General features: G+C 40.5%; 1 protein-coding gene across 2 annotated transcripts in view; it reads left to right on the top strand.

The window, feature by feature from the left end:
* The first annotated feature begins 1,400 nt into the window (after positions 1 to 1,400).
* Positions 1,401 to 15,789, top strand: part of LOC148902820 (beta-1,3-galactosyltransferase 1-like) — a 73,480-nt gene continuing 59,091 nt past the window's right edge. For both annotated transcript variants that reach the window (XM_088991378.1, XM_088991367.1), the window contains exon 1: positions 1,401 to 1,752. The gene's annotated coding sequence lies outside the window, so the exon portion shown is untranslated. The remainder of the gene's footprint in view (positions 1,753 to 15,789) is intronic.

Below are 15,789 nucleotides of genomic sequence, written 5' to 3'. Positions count from 1 at the left end.
TGTAGAACACACAAGGAATTTGTTTCCGGTAGAACACGCAGGTTTTGAAATTGAGACTTTAAGAGCTCTACAAATTATCCACCTTTTTTCTGCATAAAAGCTGTCTTGGGATGATCATTTTAATACAGTAAAGTCTCGTTATATCGATATCGGATATATCGATAGTCCCGGTTATATCGATACTATTTCTATGCACGCGCGGAGAAAATTACATGCAAACAGGGTCGGATATATCGATAGTCCCGGTTATATCGATATTTTTTCGGACTCCCTTGAATATCGATATAACGAGACTTTACTGTATTTTCACAGGTTGTAGTCGTCATGAGTATAAATGTGCTTATGAATCCGACCTTATCTGGGTCATTCTTGGTCACAATTTTTGGACGCCAGGACACATTTTGTGTTTCTACACCTGCACAGTCCGTGGTGACTTGAGTCCTCTGCGGAACCTTGGTCGACCACAGCAAAACTGCCAAGTCAAGAGCCCCCATACCGAGTCAATGATAATCGCAGAATTTATTCCACATGGGTTTGGGGGTCCACATGCCAATAGAGGACAGAAAAAGACAAAATAATGAAGGCATAAGTAAGCCAGGACGTTTTTTTTTTACTTTGAGGCACAAAACTTTTGAGGCACATGATTAATGATTTTTTTAAATAAAATTGCACTCTTAACAGTATATCGATGAGAAGGTTTCTTCAGTCGTCATCTGTACAAAAGTGAAGGTTTCGGACGTTTCGCCTCCTATCCAAGAGGCTTCGTCAGCGAACTAAAGTCTGACTGGTCGTATCGGCCCCATTTATATATCCCTAATGTCCAAACCGGTCTGGTGGTGTGAGGTTCAATTTGGATCGTTCATACAATAGCCTGCTCAGGCAAAACAGGTTAGGCAACTTTCGCAATGCTGATGAGGGTCGTTATGCTGATGAGGTGATACCGGGGGGAGTGGGTGTAATAGGCCAATCGTTAGTCAGGAATGTAGGAACAATCAGTGGGGCCACAGGGGGGGGTCCCGCGCCCCCCCCCAACCTGAGAGTAGGGACCTATCATAGCTGTGTCCGGCGCCACCAGGTCTGGACATTAGGGATATATAAATGGGGCCGATACGACCAGTCAGACTTTAGTTCGCTGACGAAGCCTCTTGGATAGGAGGCGAAACGTCCGAAACCTTCACTTTTGTACAGATGACGACTGAAGAAACCTTCTCATCGATGGACCACTCCTGTACGACTGAGAGTTTACACAGACGTCTTAACAGTATTTTTAATTACAACATAATTTCTCAATGTATTTCTATTCAGGCAGTGTGAAGCCTGGGCCTGTTTAGATAAACACAAGGACCTTCATCCAGGTCAGAATCTGGTACAGAGCCCAATTCGAAGGTGGCCCTTTTCATACATGTCAAGTCTCACGATTTGGTCGGTTACACGTTGTATGAATGTTGCTGTTTAACCAGATGCCATCACCAGAACGGTCAATCACGCACGCTCGCTCAGTTTCTCCAAAGTCGGTCTCAACGCTGGACAGATCAGCTACTCGGGCTCGTCCCCCCTTGCTCCCGAGGCCGACTGCTGATTGGCTCCTACCGCTCGATTGGCGGTGCTCTCGTTGGGCGGCAGCTGTTCTCGCGCCGGTTGCAGCCTGCCCTCCAAAAGCGTGCGGCGCGAGGCACCGAACGCCCCCCATCAAAACTGACGTCGACCTGACCGAAGCTTCCACCAGCTGGACAGCGGAACAGATGAGCACCGGTATGTGCACGAAAATTCCCTTACTAGCGTTTTGTTGTCTGCGCTTGTGTTCCCGTGTGCGCGTGTTTTAAGCTGCAAGGTGCGCTCACGTCACCAGACGGATGCTGTTGTTCAAAGAAGTGAGATTTGTTTTTTTTTTCTTTTCTCCTTGTCTGTTCTACAAAACGCAGCGCGTGTTTGTATTTTCCTATTATGGCTTCGTAACTGGATTTTTTTTACTTTGCATTAGTTGCTTAGCCAGTGGTGCGTGCCCAGTTAATGTTCTGTTGAACTGTAATAAGAGTGGAGCGTTTATCGTTTTAAAAGCATTCCATCATCCAGTGACACGAAGCATCCACTCCTGGCGCCTCAACGTGTGAGCGAATGGGAGCATTACAGAGATGGAGATCGTCCAGATTAGTGCATTGTGCATTTCAAAATAGCCAATTTGTCAAAGCCACCAAATAACGAGACTGCATCTGGTTGATAATCCATGTTAGTCAAATTCATCATGTGCATTTTTGTTGAAAATAACTAAATAGATAAATATAGTATTAAACCATTTACATATACAAATACTAAATATAATGTATAATATACATATTTAAATATATATGATGAAGTAAAAAATGATGAAGTATAAAATATGTAAAAGTATAACAAATATGTAATCGAAAGTAAATACGATATAAGTAAATATGCTACGATATAAGTAAATATGCATATCCATATACAAATACATCTCAATCCCAATCAATCATTTGAAATGTCTCATCTCTGTCAGATCATTGATCTTTCTTAATCGTATGATCAATAGATATTATCTACACCTCACGTTCATGTTCTCAGTTGTTCCTCTTTCGATGGATTCTTGTTTGCAAGTATTTTGGTTCCATCATTAACTCATTCACTGCCAGACATGCACAATAATATGTCCAATCCAGCGACAGGGTTATTGTCATTGTCATTCAAATTCCAGGTCCCACAGAATATTGAGTTTTAGGACTATGTAAACATTCAATGCAGTGTAAGAAACCTTACTCTCTGCTGTCATAAAAAAAATAGTTAATTCCTAAATTAGATTGGTCTGGAGTTATATGACTTTTAAATGAGAGCGGCTGTCCAAAATACAATGCAATACATACATATTGGTTTATATTGCGCTTTAAACAACAGCTCAAGATGGAACAAAACGCTAACATGGAAAAAAGGGAAATGCTACCCCCTCGTGGAAGGGAAAAAACATTGTCGGACGTCAGACCAGCGCTTTATTGGCACCTCAGCAAGAAAAATCAAAACCTGAACAAATTCGGGAATGGTCCCACGTCATATTTTCAATTGCTTAATAAATTCGGGGATGGCAGTGAATGAGTTAATCTCACTTTACATATTTGGATTTATGCTGTGGACTGGTAGTCGGGTGGTGAGCATGCTGACTTCACAGTGCAAAGGTCGTGAGTTCAAATCCTCCTTTGGCCTTCCTGTGTGGATTTTGCATGTTCTGCCCGGCCCGCGTGGGGTTTCTCTGGGTCCTCCCGGGATTTCCTCCCACATTCCAAAAACATGCATGGCAGGTTCATTGAACACTCTAAATCACAGGTGTCAAAGGCAAGGCCCGGGGGCCAAATCCAGCCCGCCACATCATTCTTTTCGGCCTGCGAAAGCAAATCAAACTTGTGAAATGCCATGATGCTTGCTAAAATCTGAAGCAAAATTTCATATTTTTGGATGTAAACCACAATAACAGTCATTATTCTTGACTTCAGATTTGACAACTAGTTATTCATTAATTTGTTGTGCGCTCTATATGTAATATGTGAAGGGGATTAAACATAATGGCTTCCCCAAATCCATAACGGCCCTCGAGAGGAAACCATATGTGGCCCGCGGCAAAAAATGACTGACACCCTTGATCTAAATTGTCCTTAGGTGTTAGTGTGAATGGTTCCTTGTGTGTCCTGCAATTGGCTGAGAATCGGTTCAGGGTGCCCCCCCCCCCCCTTTCTCCCCATTGCCCGAATGTGGTTATGATAGGCTCCAGCGCCCCCGCGACCCTAATGAGGATAAAGCAGTTCAGAAAATTCATGAATCAATGAATATTGAATCACAAAGTGGCAAAGGTGTGAGGAGGCGGAGGGGGGGGGGGGGGCATGACATATTGAAGCGATGGCATGGTTTTTGAACAAATCCATTTCATGGCATTTACTGTACGTCATGTGTAAATAAAAATTAAACGCGTGCCATAAAACTTGGCTAGTGAATCATTATAAGCACAAATGGTACAAGAGTGGTGTGTTCTCTCATATAGTTCTGCTTGTTACTTGGAAATGGAAAGAAAATAAGTCGCTGTTGTTGTTAATGTGTGACGATACCAAGAAGCCGTTTGACTATTCAAGACGACTTGCTATCTCCTCACACGTAATCCGACCATCGCGAGTTTGACACCTTTGACAGTTTCTTTGACTTGCATTAAAAGATTAAGACACATCATCTCTTTTGCGGTCACGCTGCCGTGTTAAGTCAATAAATCAGTATGCTACACATTCTTAGGATTGGAATAATGCCTCAAGAATGACAAACCCATCACGGGGGCTTTCCGTTCGTTCAATACCGTACACCTTCCAAATTCTCTCATTTTGGGCAATGTGCGAACACACGAGCAGAAAACTAAGTTTGTCTCGAAAGATGACATAGGAGGGAGGTTGTCTCTTTAAATTTCAGGGATGTCCCGCATCCCTCCCATTCATCTTCGGGGACATGAAACACAGTGGTTTCATCTCAATTAGGTAGCTACCTGGTGCAACGTGAAGGAATTGGTGTGACAGTGAGCGAAAAAAGGGTCACTCATGCTTGCTGTCATTCCAGTTTATGACTGATTGCAGTATTGCTGATGAAATTACACTCTGTGGTAACACCTCTGTAAAATCGCCGGTGCGCTCCCTAAGCTCTTCATCGAATGTGTTGGGTGTTAACTCATTTACCCTCATTTGGGGCTCACGTGTGAAGGCATCCGGCTTGTCCAGATTTATTGGTTGCTAACATGACACAAAGAAATGTCCGTGTAAGCTCTCAGTCATACAGGAGTGGTCCATCGATGAAAAGGTTTGTTCAGCCGTTATCTATACTTGTTTGAAGGTGTCACTCCTCATCCGAAAAGCTTCGTCAGCGAACTAAAATGTTTGTCACCGCCACCGCTAATATACCGCCACCGCTAATATATATATATATATATATATATATATATATATATATATATATATATATATATATATATATATATATATATATATATACAGTAAAGTCTCGTTATATCGATATTCAAGGGAGTCCGAAAAAATATCGATATAACCGGGACTATCGATATATCCGACCCTGTTTGCATGTAATTTTCTCCGTGCGTGCATAGAAATAGTATCGATATAACCGGGACTATCGATATATCCGATATCGATATAACGAGACTTTACTGTATATATATATATATATATATAATAACCTTTTAATTGATGACAGAGAGACTATTATTGATCATTTTTCTCAATTGGCTTCTAGTTCAAGGGTGGCAACAGGCATTATTTTAGTTTGTGACCTGATTGGGTAACGTAATTTCTCTATTAACTCAGTCACTGCCGGGCATGTGCAAAAATGTGTCAGGGTTTTTGTCATTTCCACTCAAATTCCAGGTCCCACAGAGTATTGAGTTTTAGGACTACATACCCACTCTCAAGGACTTGCACACTGCAAGAATTGAAACAAGGGCGCGGAAAATCCGACTGGACCCTCCGCACCTTGCCCACCACCTTTTCCAGCGACTCCCCTCAGACAGGCGCTACCGACATTTAAACAGCTTCTTCCCCCAAGCCATTAACTCTCTAAACAGTAACTCAAATAGAACTGTATAGTGCCTCGTTGCAATTTTTTTTATGATGATACTAGTGCAGCGTGTTCTACCGGAGACAAATTCCTTGTGTGTTCTACATACTTGGTAAGAAAGATGATTCTGATTTTCTGATAAACATTCAATTTATTTTTTCATTTGATATTTCCATGACAGCTTTCCATGATGACAGGTGAGGCACTGCCTCACCTGCCTCCACTGACTGCACATCACTGTGTTCTACATACTTGGCAAGAAAGATGATTTCTGATAAACATTTAATTCAGTGGAAGAAACCTTAGACTCTTCTTTCATCATAAAAAAAAGAGTTAATTCCCAAGTTATATGGCTCTGGAGTTATCTGAGCTTGAAAGGGGGCGGCTGTACAAAAGGCAAATGCTGCCCATTGTGGGAGTGGAAAACATTGGCAGAGGTCTGACCAGCGCTTTATCCACACCCCGCGCTAAAACAAAACAAAACCCAAATACGTTCGGGAATGGCGCTCCACGTCATATTTTCAATTAGCGAATAAATTCGGGGATGGCAGTGAAAGAGTCAATTCACATCAACAATGAGTTTTCATTTAGGAATTATTTGGGTTTCAATTGATTGGCGCTCTCGGGTGCAATAAAATGCCCTCTGACATTGACGAATGGCTCTTGTAAAGTGCGAGCTCAGATATCGGATTTCAAACGGGCGGATTGAATTGCAATTCACATTGCTGACGCACATTTTTGCTTTTGATGCGTCTTTTCTTGTCAACATTGTTTAAACGCAAAATCAGTCCGTTTGTTGGTTATTACACTAGCAGTGCCTTCCGGGAGCTTCACAAATGTCAATGTTGCTTTTTTTGTGAGTGTCCCGGGGAAGCTTCATTTTATGACGGCTTTTAGTGTTGTTTCCGCCTACACATTCCAGTTTGTTATACATGAAAGGAGACAGTCAAAATGTCAGCTATAGGGACTAAATTGTAACTGGGCACTGGAACCTCAGAGTGCACATTTCATTATCCATCCACATATTATCCAAACCGTTTATCCCGAACAGGCCTACCCCAGCTGTGTTTCAGCTGGAAAAACACATTAAACCGTGAACCACTCGCAGGCCACACACATCATGACGAACGACCATTCACATCCACATTCACGCCACTACTGAGCAGGTACCAGTGGCGGTCCGTGAATTCCATTGCTAGGCCTTCAGTAGTGCTACTGAATCAATCCATACTGCAAAAAAAGTGTGATGTGATTTACTACAAGTCCACTAGAGGGTGTGATTAGCCAGCAAAGTACTGACCGACCTTTCATAATAATAATAATACATTTCATTTATAAGTGCCTTTCAAAACTCTCATTTTACAGTCACAGGATAAGTTTTTCTGTGGGTGAGCAGCGGCAGCCACACATAATGATACTATAGCACATTTATTATACATAAAAGTAGGTATATTCTGTGTAGTGTTAAGGTTTAGCAAATTAGAAAGTAGAAAATTATGTTTTATGGGGACTTGGGAACGGATTATTCTCATTTTAATGGTTTCCTATGGAAAATTAATTTTTGGGATACACACTTTTCGCCTTACACACTCTGTCTGGGAACCAATTGAATTAGTAAGCCAAGGTACCACTGTATATTGAATGCTTTATCCCTTCCATGGCTAGTCTCCATAGTCATGCCCTTCAGTTTTGATTCACGGAAAGACCCTTATCACGGATCACGAGCATTCCTTTTTTTTTGATTGTTGATTAGCATTTCTTTAGCTACGCTTCATTTCCTTTCCTCACCTCGCCCACACAGAAACGTGAGTTAAGCAAGTGAAGAGGTTTACATTGTCAATAAATGATTTTTATCATGTGTTGTCACTTACAAAGCTTGGTCTGAGCCTAAATTTTATACCGATTTTTAATTGAAAATTAGGGGCGCGCATTATACACGTGTGCGTGTTATACTCGAATAAATACTGTAAATCAGTATGTATTGTGTTGTGTTTTGTACAGCCGCCCCCATTTCAAGCTCATCTAACTCCACACCGATTTAACTAAGGAATTAACTTTTTTTTTTCCGATTAAAGAAGTGAGTCTAAGGTTTCTCACCCTGCACTTAATGTTTATGTAGTCCTAAAACTTAATATTCTGTAGGTCCTGGAATTTGAGTGACAATGACAAAAACCCTGGCACTGGATTGGACACATTTTTGCACATTGTTTGTCAGTGAATGAGTTAAGTTAGCAAAGCCACCCAAGAGCAAATGTGGGCGTGGGGGATTTTTTTTTTATATTATATTATTCATTTATTTGTGTATGGATTTTACAAAAATCCAATTTTCGATTTCAAGATTTGTTATTGAAAAATGAAAGTATTCTTTAGAACACCCATCTTCTTCACTCCGATTCAAGGGATAGTTATATTTCTCCTGTTCCCAAACACACTTTGAAACATTGTTCTGTCCAGCTATTTTCCTCCAGAGCATTAACTTTGAGGACTAATAGAAATAGCTGTGTTCCTTTTGTCAAAACATGGCAAACACAAGCCTTAAAAAAATTCAACACAATGTCAAATTGCACAGCTCGGCTGGTCCACGTATTTGTTGTTGAAGAGTTATGTCACACTTTTCTGTTGCTCTCATGTTGTCTGATTCTCTGAAAAAACGTTGCTAAAGTGTTTGGCAGAGTTGCTGAATACAACATACTAATTACGAGATATGCAACACTGAGCTTTTGGAAATGGGGTCCTTCTGTTCTTTTCCACATTGATCGGTAAAACATTAACTCATTCACTGCCAGATGTGCGAAAACGTGTCCACTCCAGTGCCAGGGTTTTTGTCATTGTCACTTGAATTCCAGGACCCACAAAATATTGAGTTTTAGGACTACATAAACATTCAATACAGCGTTAGAAATCTTAGACTCTCTTCTTTCATCAGAAAAAAAGTAAATTCCTCAATTATATGGGAGTTATATGAACTTGAAATGAAGGTGACTCCAAAATACAATGAAATGCATTCATATTGGTTTATATAGTGCTTTAACAATAGCTGAAGCTGAAAAAAGCGATAATATGGAAAAAAAGGGAAATGTTGCCCTTGTGGAAAAGAAAAAACATTGCCAGAGGCCATAACCAGCGCTTTAACAGCACCCAAAAACACACCCAAAGAAATTCTGGAATGGCACTCTCCGTTCTAGTTTCAATTTCTGAATAAATTTGTGAATGACAGTGAATGAGTTAAAGATCCTCCCACAGATCAGGCCCACTACATCATGTTATATAATGTATACTTTAGTGCTTATAATAATAGGGTTATTTTGCTGAAAGCGTATAGCAGAAGTGGTTATTAAAACACCCGGCAACAGGAAAAAAATACACGATACGTCTGTCTGTCTGTCTGCTGAAGAGGTTTATATGGCCACTCATTTTAGATTCTGCTTGCGAATGTTTCCTGCTGTAGTTCGTGTGAGTCAGAGGTCACAAGTCTTTGAGGCGCTTTTATGTGGAAACGATCGTTCAATATTTTGAAAGGAGGCCTTCACGAGGGCAATGTGGCTCATCAGAGTAGAGGTTATATTGTCGGAGATGCTGGAACTTGAACAGTTGACCTCAGGGAGGGGGCATGGCATGCTTTTTCTTGCTTGACCTTCTCATTGAATAATGAACTACAATCCGCGGTGCATTAGTCTGCACGCATGGCTGCTTTTTACTGTTATTACTGGACACGCTTTTTACTGTGGTGTCATCTCTTATAAGGTCGGTATGCTGGCACCCCCGTGGCTTGAATTTTGTCGTCTTTGAGAGGATTTTACATGGATGAAAACGACGCAAAACTCACATTTTTAAGGCTCAAGCGACCAACGCAAGTTATTCATTTCATACGAGAGTTATTGGCATAATGTTGTTATATTTGCTGTAAACAAACGGATGAAATAAAGATAATCTGATGACATCCATGTAATTAATCTCCCCAGATTTAAATGATGGGAACTGCTCCCTTCCTTTTATTACATCAGGGGTTGTGCATATTAATTCTGTGATCAACAGCTCCAATATATTGTGGAAGCAGTAATAATGATAATCACAGTAATAAATTAAATCATTGACGTAGTTCCTGAGTGCATTTGAGAGGACACACTATTAGAGTTATTAATATGATACAATATATGAGACAAATTCCTTGTGTGTTCTACATACTTGGCAATAAAGATGATTCTGATTCAGATTTATGGCCTGAATCTTTTAATTTCAACAGCGATTGTCGAAATTAGGTGAACATCTGTTTGATGTCAAATCCACTATTGTTGTTGCTGGCGAGGTCAGATTATCATGACAGTCGTGATGCTGCACGATGACAGCGGTCATGTCATGATGTGGGCTCTTATTGGTTGCTCACAGCTCCCACGCAGGCTCGCATCTTCAACTCTCGCAGCTGTGTTTGGATGTTGGCCGCTGTCACCTTCGCAATTCATACCCAAGGCTCTGAGCAAAGCCAACTGAGCTCCCTGTTTGGCGCGCCAAGACTTTAGCAAAGGCTCTCTATGCCTGTGTCTTATAAATAGGGCCAGAACGATGAAATGGCTTGCTGATTTAATGAACCATTATTAGCACATGTACAGTCAGCAAAGTAAGAGGTGTTTTTTTTTTTTTTTTTTTTTTTTTTTTTTTTTAAAGGACAACCGACGTCTCCGGACAAGTTGTGTCCATAATTTGTAAAATGGCTTCACATGAATTCTACTGGGCGTATTTTAATAAGATTCCACAGCATATAGCTATATTTTATGTTTTAAGACTCGCGCTGAACATTCAGGAAGTCTTGTTTTTGAGTTGGTGACGAGTCCGTACGTGACGTCAGAATAGGACCGCCTCCTCACCGTAAAAAAAGACACATTGTAGCGTCTTTACATCACGTCAATGTATTTTGCTGTACTGTTCTTTTTTTAAACCATGTCTTACACCCAAAAGCCGCCAGCAGAGGGAGGCAAACTCCATGGAAAGAATGTATCAGAGCTGTGGAAACGAGCTGATTCATTCCTCACCTGAGCTGGTCGCCATTTTTCTGCCTCTTTTTGAGACATCCCCCTTTAACTCAAAATGGCCCAAATAAATTCTTTAATCGATTGCAAACATGTATGCTTTGTTCACCAGGACTATTTGAATCATATTCATAACTGGATGTGTAAGAACAAAGCATATTCTCCAAATCTGAAGCCATTGTTTTGATTCACCAGCAATGCAAGACGTCTTGGCGTGACGTCACGAAAGGGGGGCGGGACTTTCTGAAAATGCCCAATTCGCAGCTCAATTTTTTTTTACAGATTTTGGACACTTTAAGTCATTTTTATTGGTGTTTTGCATTTGACTAAAAATATCATACTGCATGTTTCGGGTATTTTAGATGCTATAAAACGTTTTTCTGGTGTCAGTTAGGAAACAAAAAAGTGACGTCGGTTGTCCTTTAAATACTAGAGCAATCATAATATGTTCTGGCTGTAATGCAAAAGATGGGACCAAAAAGTCGCCTGCTTGTGCGTTGCGGTGCCAGGCATAGAATTAAAAAAAAAGGGTCTGGCGGTCATGGTCGTAAGTACGGGTGGTCGTAACTCGCGCCGGTCGTAACTCGGATGTCACCTATATTTTCTCTCATTGTACAATGTGAGCAATTGGATGCCATCTCTGTGACTGTGCGACTGCTTTCAATCACAATCTGTACTCAACAAGTACGCACCCCTCTGCGGACCCGTTACAGAGTTCAAGCGTTTGACATCTTGACCTAATTATAGCGAATGCATTATTATGCGCGCACAAACACCATTCAGAGCACCATTAGTTCTAGCCTAACAAGATGGAACACCGGGTGATTTTATACTACAGCGCTTTGATACTCTTGATGCATGTTCAGGCATTGTTACCCTACGTAAGTTTGGCATTCGCTCCTCGGCTTTATGACTCCCAAAGTGACTGGAATTGATTTTCAGCCGAGACAGGTTGCACTATATTGCAATTTATGAACCCCCTTTTATCACAGGTCGTTGTGTTTATTATGGACAGATCAAACAGTTGAGCTGTTGATCTTGATCTCTGCCGCCTCCGCTTGTGTTTGAGAATTAGAGGCTGCCACACATCTTTCAAACTCTTTCAGGCATCTGTTATTAGAATACTTATTATTAGTGCTACTATGTGTTTACCGTGGTATTATTTGTGACCACTGTTTATAGAGCCAATGATTTCTGGGGGGGAAAAAAAAGTAAAAAGGTCACAGTTGTATGACTCTAAATAACGCTCTGTTTTTTGAGTCATCTTAAAATATTGGTGGACCAGCGCTGACTTTTGCGATTTGTTCTAAGTGCCCAATTTGGCTTTCTCACTTGTGACTGTTCATAATTGTTTACTGTGTCTATACTTTCTTTGGATTAAACCAAAAATGATGATTGACTGATGCGTTGGTGCCTTCTGTATGTTGTGCCTTCTGATTGGGCTTCCTTCGCCTTCATCTGGCAGATTGTAAAGTAAAAAAAGCTCAGGGCATACTTCTGGTCTTCAGGATTTGGCATTTGACTCAGCATGATTCAGACTTGATCTTAGTTTTACTCTCTGGTGCTTTCCACTATTTATGTGACTGCTTTATTACCTGTATATGATAGTTGTTACAGTTTCAGCTGTTGTTAAAGCGCTATATAAATCAACATGTATTGTATTATATTCAGTCCTTTTATGACAAGGGTGTCAAACTATTTTTTTGCTGCGGGCTACATTGTAGTTACAGTTTTCTCTCAAGGGTCTTTATGAATTTGGCAAAGCCATTAGAATATGTAATCTCCTGTAAACAAATTAATTCATTCACTGCAAAAATGTGTCCACTGAAGTGCCAGGGTTTTTGTCATTGTTACTCGAATTCCAGGACCCACAAAATACTGAGTTTTAGGACTACATAAACATTCAATGCAGCGTAAGAAACCTTGGACCCTCTTCTTTCATCAGAAAAAACAAATTAATTAAATAAATTATATGGCTCTGGGGTTATATGATCTTGAAATGAGTGTGGCTATCCAAAATACAATGCAACATAGCACATGCAGTCCATATTGCTTTATATAGCGCTTTAACAATTGCTAAAGCTGCAACAAAACATTAAAATGGAAAAAAAATGAAATGCTGCCCCCTTGTGGAAAATAAAAAAAATTGACAGAGGCAATGGCCAGCGCTTTATTGGCACCCAAACAAGAAAAAAACAAAACCTGAACAAATTCGGGAATGGTGCTGTACGTCTTATTTTCAATTTCGGAATACATTCGGGAATGGCAGTGAATGAGTTAATGAATAAAAGTTTTCAATTTTCGAGGAAAAATAATGACTGTTATTGTGGTTTACATGGGACAATTTGAAATTTGTGTTCAGAGTTTAGCAAGCATCATGGAATTTCACACGTTTGATTTGCTTTCGCGGACCGAGTAAAAGGATGTGGTGGGCCAGAATTGGCCCCCGGGCCTCTACATTGACACCTGTGTTTCATGACAATAACCAGGAAGTCAACATTCGGTTCTTTTCCACTCGGGATATTTTTCTTTTTTATCAGTTGTTCTGCCACAGGAGGCGTGGAATTGCACAGACATTTTTCATTTTCATGTATTTCTCAGTGATTGATGCATGTCAATGGATAAAAAGGCATTTGTTTTGGCTCAGTCATATACAGACAAGTATATGAGAAATGGTCGCAAAAGGCAGCAAAACAAATCGCACCACTATTGTCTTCCCCTCGAGCCCTCAAAATGGCCGTTTGATTGAACCAAAACAACACCAAAGTTCGATTGTACACCATTTAGTGGAATATGATTGCCCTTGAACATTTTTCCTCATTTCTGTAATCGGCAAACAACTTTCTTTGCAAAGCAGTTATTGAACATTTTGCGCATTGATTTGAACCCCAACCTTTGCACTGAAAGTGTAAGTGAAACGGAGTTATACTTTTTTCAGCAAACAAAAATCTCGCAGTGCTCCAGTTACTTCAGAATTGTCTATCTGAGTGTACTGGGTTGTGCTAAGGTGTGTTCTGGTGAGATGTGCCACGTGTCTTCTTCAATATGTAAACTGCATGCATTTTTTAGGTTGTGGTTGATTACATCGACTGGATGAGTTTTCATATTTAATCAGCTTTAGGCACTGTGGGTTTTACATGCACACCAGTGGCCATTAATATTCAGCATATCTGCATGGCACACATGCATTTATTTGTTTTTGTTTGTCAAATCCACCAATTTAAAGGTGCCCTCTGATTGATTGATTGTTGATTGATTGATTGATTAATTTTTATTTAGTTTTGGGAATGGGGAATATAGCAGATCAGGGAAAGAAAATGCCAAAGCACAATCTATTCATCTATCCATCTATCCCATACCTGTCAACCTCCGCGGGCTCCATGCCCTTACGAACTGTCGTATTTTCCCTTACAAAATACAAAATAATGTGTTTATTGATGTAGTTTAATATATTATATTGTACATGTGTTTCGTTATATCATTCTGTACATATTCTGAATAAATGATGAAATTACAAGTGTTGCTTAAAGGACAACTGACGCCTCCGGACAAGTTGTGTCCATAATTTGTAAAATCACTTCAAATGACTTCTGCTGAGTGTATTTTACAAAGATTCCACCGCATATACAGTAAAGTCTCGTTATATCGATATCGGATATATCGATAGTCCCGGTTATATCGATACTATTTCTATGCACGCACGGAGAAAATTACATGCAAACAGGGTCGGATATATCGATAGTCCCGGTTATATCGATATTTTTTCGGACTCCCTTGAATATCGATATAATGAGACTTTACTGTAGCTATATTTTACGTTTTAAGACTCACGCTGAATATTCAGGAAGTCTTGTTTTTGAGTTGGTGATGATACCGACCGTGACGTCACGGTAGGTATCGTCACTGACCGAGAAAGCGACACACAATGCATTTTGGGTACTTTCTTTGGTCTGAAAACTTCGTGTTGATCGTGTTGATGGCGAAATTTGAAGAAAAACACATAAATAACGCAATGGTGAATCATTGTGTGTTGCACCAAGACTACTATTTGATACTAGCTGACACAAATTCCCAGCAGACAAATCAGCACATTTCCAACGGAGCTTGGACGCCATCTTGTGCATTTTCCGGGATGCTACATTGGAGTCCTGATGCCTCAAAATGACCTGGAAGAACTTCTTTAAACGATTGCAAACATGTATGCTTTCCTCTTCAGAACTATGTGAATCATATTCATAACTGGATGAGTAACAAGAAAGCATCTTCTCCGAATCTGAAGCCATTGTTTTGATTCTCGAGCAAGGCAAGACGTCTTGGCGTGACGTCACGAACTGGGGGCGGGACTATCTGAAAATGCCCAATTCGCAGCTCAATTTTTTTTGCATTTTTAGCACACTTTACGTCATTTTTATTGGTGTTTTGCATTTGACTAAAAATATCATCCTGCGTGTTTTGGGTATTTTAGATGCTATAAAACGTTTTTCTGGAGTCAGCTAAGAAACAAAAAAAAATGGTGTCGGTTGTCCTTTAATTACTACAGAGTTCTCTATGCCACACACATTTATGTGTGAATTCTACGTTCAAATAAAAGAATGAAAACCTGCTTTCATCCGTCTCACAACAATTCTTCCTTAAACTAAGCAAAAATATGCGGAATATTTGTGACTGAAATGTCTGGCAAAGTGGCAGTCCCGCCTCCTTCCCTCTGCCACTTTCGCCTCCCCACACAGGTTTATCATCATCTGCTGTCCGACATGGCTTATTGCCTTTTCCACTCTCAGCAGTCCACCGGGCTGAAAAGGCCTCCCAGGAAGAGATTAGCTTTCCAATAACTCGCTGAGCATCCACCTTAGCATCCTGCGCTCCCCAGAGTGAATGCTGATGAGAGCGAGCAGGACTCTGTAATGAAAGACTAGCAAGTATTTGCCAACCGTGAGGAAGCCTTCGGGCACATTCGCAAGGGAAGTAAGTGATCCCCGCTGTCTTTCATGTATTGCGTTTTGGTTGAAAGACAAACAAGCTGTCCGGACTAGCGGACGATAGTGTGCAAATGTTTGCTTTTGTAGGCCGTACAGATCGCAGGAAGTTGTCTCTTTAATTTGAATGCCATTACAGTAAAGTCTCGTTATATCGATATCGGTTATATTGATAATACTGCTTA

This window comes from Hippocampus bargibanti, linkage group LG01, assembly GCF_051943395.1.
Source record: "Hippocampus bargibanti isolate YZ-2025 linkage group LG01, ASM5194339v1, whole genome shotgun sequence".
Lineage (NCBI taxonomy): Eukaryota > Metazoa > Chordata > Actinopteri > Syngnathiformes > Syngnathidae > Hippocampus > Hippocampus bargibanti.
This window is presented reverse-complemented; position numbering and strand designations above follow the sequence as displayed.